The sequence below is a fragment of the Ochotona curzoniae genome, unplaced genomic scaffold (genome assembly GCF_017591425.1).
Source record: "Ochotona curzoniae isolate NIBS_2020 unplaced genomic scaffold, NIBS_Ocur_1.0 scaffold_1037, whole genome shotgun sequence".
Lineage (NCBI taxonomy): Eukaryota > Metazoa > Chordata > Mammalia > Lagomorpha > Ochotonidae > Ochotona > Ochotona curzoniae.
The window spans coordinates 24,034,387-24,039,512 of NW_024467083.1; positions in this window are offsets into that span (position 1 = coordinate 24,034,387).

Below are 5,126 nucleotides of genomic sequence, written 5' to 3' on the forward strand. Positions count from 1 at the left end.
GCTCGTTGTGTGTGTTCATCTCTTTGATCTGTGCGTGTGAGAGACAGGGGAGTCCCCAGATGCCAGCTCAGGATCATCACCTGGGAGCTGGTTAGGAAGGGAGGCAGAGAGCAACCGCCATGTGGCTTTTACACTCTGTGACTTCCACATTCAAGTCCAAGAACCTGGTTAAGAGGAAACTTGTATCTTTTTTGATTCAAAGCAGGTAAGTTTACCCAGTTATCTGTAAGTGTCTGTTTTTTTTGAGAGGTAGAGAAACAGATCATTTTTCCGGTTCACTCCCCCAAATGCCTGCAATAAGCTGCGGCTGGGCTAGGCTGAAGCTGGACACTCAGAACTCACTCTGGATCTCTCATGTGAGTGGCAGAGACCTCAGGTATCTGAACCATCACCTGCTGCCTCCAAGGGCACACTTTTAGTAGTAGGGTGCTGGGAGTGCAGTTGGGGTTTGAACCCAGCAATTCTGGTAACGAGGTGGCTTCTCCAGGAACTCCCCAACCCCAGCCCTCCAGGCCCTGGAGTGTAATGAGCTGTCACAAGGCCCTTGCTGCCCCTTTTGCCATCCTGCCTTCTCTCCAGAGATCAGCACAGTAATCTCAAAAGTGAGAGCAGCAACTTGTACACAGCGTGAGACATTGTCAACCTGCAGTTCCCTCTGTGTAACTTGTTCCAGGTCAGATGGTACCATGTCTGCAGGTGCAGCAGCTGGCTGGCTGGTCAGGGTCAGATCAGCAACCATCTCATAGAAGGCTCTGGTAGATCCCAGCTACTCCTATTTCTAAGTGCTATCATCTGCACATCACTGAAGCGGTCTTTCTTCACAGAACAAAGCGCCCTCCCCTGATCTGTGCCTGTCAAGTTTGATTCCACATATCTCTTCTTGAAGAATGGTTCACATCCAAGCTATGTGGGATGGGGGCAGAGCCCCAGCATGCCTCCAGCCAGTCATAGGTCCTGGGAGGACCAAGGCAAGCTATGACAACCCAGCTCTGCTTGCAGCACGTCTCTGGTGTGACCTGTGCCGCTGCTTCCTTCCATTGCAAGGAAGCTGAGATGAAATGCACAAAATGGAAAGCCCCTGGCTTTAGAGCACCGTGGGCCCCCAGGAAGTCATCAGATCCCACTGACTGATGGGGCGACACGACTACAGCCACCCCATGTGCTTGGGCCTATGTGGATCTCCCTTGGCTTGCTGGGCTCCTCACCACTGAACTTCCTGTGTCCAGGAAGGTCCCCCTGCAGAGGCCACCTGTGAACAGCCAACTAGGATGAAGGTCCTGGCTATTTCTTGATTGAGAATGAAAGCTTAAAGTCTTAGATCCTGAAGATGACCCCAAAGGAAGGCTCCCAAGTCAGGACCTATCTCAACTGCTCTAATAGGATGGGGAGGAGTTCACCACCAGACTGAATCTGGCTTTCCACCTGGCAGTCGTTTGCAGATAAAGTTGTCTGCAGTTCAGGGGTAGAGCTGGTGCCTAAGCCACGCCTCCCCAGGGGCTGCAGTTCCCAAAGCCAGAATGAGCACTGGGTTCATGTATCCACCCCTCCACTGAGTCTTGCCAAGCCCTGACAAGTCCTGGCTCCTGTGCACTTCCTGCAGCTTGGGCCTTGGAGTGATTTGTTTTAAGCCTCTCCCAGGCCTGGCAGCACACTCAACCCTAATTGCCACAATGCTTGGTTTCCATGTCTTCCCTGCAGACCTCGAGTGATCACCTGACTTCCCTCCTGGTCCTCACTGTTGGCACCAAGTGCAAGTCTCCATGCTGCCACTCTGGCCCCACCCAAGTATGCTTTCCCAGGAGGAGTCACTGTCACTACCCTGTTATTGCTCACCTCCCAACTCCCACAAACACCAGTCTACCAGCGTTGTCTGGCTGAGATCACTGACACAGCTGTCAATTTAATGGACACTCAGGCCTTCCTTGGCCTCTGTGGCCCTGCTGTGTTGTCCACTAGCCCCTCCTGAGACAATTCCCTGTCTCTCTGTCCCCTGGGCCCATTTCTGGGTCTGCAACCTCTCCCGACATGCACCTTCACCCCTGGGCCCACAGCCTCTCCCCAGCTCGCCCCACACCCTTCCTCCCTCAGCAAGGGCTTCGCCCTCTCTCCCTACTTCATATACTTCACAGGATGATTTCCAGCTCTGATCTGGTCCACCTTCTGGAGCCTCAGGCCCAGCCATGCAGCAGTGGGTGCCCCAGACACCGCACTGAGCACAGCTTCACCCCTTTGGAACTCCTGCGAAATGGACATGCTCTAATCAGAGCTGCTCAACCTGGGGCTCAGTCCCCAATCCTGAAGTTACCCAGTGTCTTCTTGTCCTTATAGTGGTCCCAACCAGCACCCAGTCATGACTGGAACACCAGCATGAGATCCATTGTGATGGCTGGGAACGTGGGCTTTATTTCTGAACAGCCTTAGGAACAACTGTGGGCACATGGCCTCTTCGGACTTCATGGACACTGTGTTGCTAGAAGGACTGTTAGGCAGAAAGGGATCCACACCACAGCTGGTGCTCAGATCACTCTACTGCCAAATCTGAACACCTGCAAGAGCTCCCCCCGCCCCCCACCCACTCTCTCTGCCTCTCTTTGCATCTTGCCTGGCTCCAATCCATGGCTCCCAAAGAGTTGCCTCACCATCAAATGGGAACTTACTAGAAATGCAAGGCCTGATATGGTAGTCAAAGTCCTCGCCTTGCATGTGCCGCTGGAATCCCATATGGTCGCCAGTTCATATCCTGGCTGCTCCACCTCCCATCCTGCTCTCTGCTTGCAGCTTGGGAAAGCAGTAGAGGACAGCCCAAGGCTTTGGAACCCTGCACCTACATGGGAGACCTGGAGAAGGCTCCTGACTCCTGGCTTTGGATCAATTCAACTCCACTTGGGGAGTAAACCAACAGATTGAAGATCTTTCTGTCCTCCTCTGTGTAAATCTGGCTTTCTAATAAGAATGAATACTCTTAAAAAAAAAAAATGAGGATTCTGGTGTAGGCCTATAGAATCAAAATGCTAGAAGTGGATCTGTTGTAGTAGGTTTTCCAGATTATTTGGGTATACTCCAAAAATCTAGGAACCACTGCTACTAGACCCCAGCATATCACCCCAACTCTGTTCAAACACTGCAACTCCAGTGTGGTCCCTAATGGGACATGCAGGCCTCCCTCCACCTGTCTGCAGTCCCCTGGAATCCACCCATTCTCCCTTACTCTTCTCGCCTGGCTAATCAGCTCACCTTTCTGAATACTGCTCAGGTCTTTCCTCGTGGTGGGAGGAGTGGGGGGGACTCACTTGTTATAAATCCACTTAACACCTCTGCTTACATGCATGTTCTTAGACACCATGAGCTCCATGGATGATGCAGATCAGGTTTAACCCTCCCCAGCCTCTAGCACATCTCTGATGTATGGAGGGTGAATGCTCACCCTCCCCTCGGAGTTTATTAACCTGTTGCTCAAGCAGCCATACTTGTTAATATCTCACTCTCGCTTTGAGTCTCTCTGTTTCTTGGCTTAGCGCTTTGACTTCACCCAAGGGGAATCCATGCCCAGGCTTGCCATCAACCTGTGACTTAAGGCCTCTCCACTCTAAAGACTCTAAAGTTTGAGAGCATTGTGAGTGAGTCATGCATGAAGCTGGCATTCTCCAGAACTGAATGAGGGAGCAGGGAGAGTAAAGGCGTTGGGTAGGAAGCTGGGGAGTGCTACCAGAGACAAAGACAGAGAGCATCTCTGCTCCCTGCCTTGGATCCAGAGCACTTCCACTGCCATCCTGCATCTCAAATAATCTCACAAGGAGACAGAATTTGGACTCTCCATAGCTGGTTAGTATTATCTACTCAAAGAACTCTTAGTTCTTTTTTTATTTTTTATATAAAAAGGAGAGACAGAGAAGAAGATTTTCTATCTGCTGGTTCACTCTCTAAGTGGCCACAAAGTCTGGAGCCAAGCCAATCCGAAGCCAGGAGCCAGGAGTATCTTCTAGGGTGCCCATATGCAGGTGCAGGGTCCCAAGGTTTTGGGCCATCCTCTACTGCCTTCCCAGGCCACAAGCAGGAAGCTGGATGGGAAATGGAGCAGCTAGAATACAAACCAGCACCCATGTGGGATCCCAACAGCACATGTAAGGCGAGGACTTTAGGCTACTGCACTAGGCCCAGAACTCTCAGTTCTAATGACTGCACTGTTCGATAGCTCTGTGATAACTGCCTTCATGTGCATGTTCTGTCCCCTGCTGTCCAGTATGTTAGAGGATTCCCCTGGAAATTACCCCCGATGCTCCACTCAAAGACACATACACACAGCCAACAGTCCCCGGCACAGCGATCAGCACTCTCTACTAAAAGACAAGGATGAAGAGGGAATGGGTCTTGTCTGTGATGTCATGCGAGTTCAGAAGAGAAGCTGAGGCTCAGATGGGGGAAAGAGGGAACCACAAGTGTCTGCATGCTGCCCTCTGGACAGATTGCTGCTGGTGGGCAGGGTCTTCACCAGGCTGGGCTTGGGCTGAGGCCATGAAGGATGTGGTACCCTTCGGGTCCTGAATTTCTTTTCAACCCCAGCCCCTCTCCCATATGCCTGGAGAGAGGTAGTGGCTTTGGAAGCCTGGTGTCTTAGCTCACAAAGGCTGGTGATGTGGGCAAGCCATTCACTATCCCAGGGCATCTCTCACTGTCACAAAGATGGTGGCAACTGCCACACACCTACCACCACAGGAGGCTGTTGTGAAGATTAAGCAAAGAAAATGTGGATAGAATGTGGCATCCTCTGGTTTCCTTCCTCTCCCTCTTCCCCACCACAATCACCCCAACGGTCCCCTCAAGATACCACTAGTAGAGCAAGCTCTGTGTTCCCATGCAGTGGATCAGCTCCTGATTATACAGTGACTACCATGTTACAATTGAGAAATAGAGGCTCGAGATATGAAGCAGCTTGCCTGAAGCCACACAGCCGAGGAGGCAGTTGGGCTCCCTAATGTTTTGTTTGCTGGCCATAATACCTGCTGGGGAAGTGTAGGCTTTGGTGGCAGAAAGCCAGCGCCAACAGAGGCCAAGCACCTGAAAAGAGTGATGTGTTTTTAAGAGAAACAAAGTACAGTGAAGGTTGGGAGTTGGTGTGAAAGTACAGG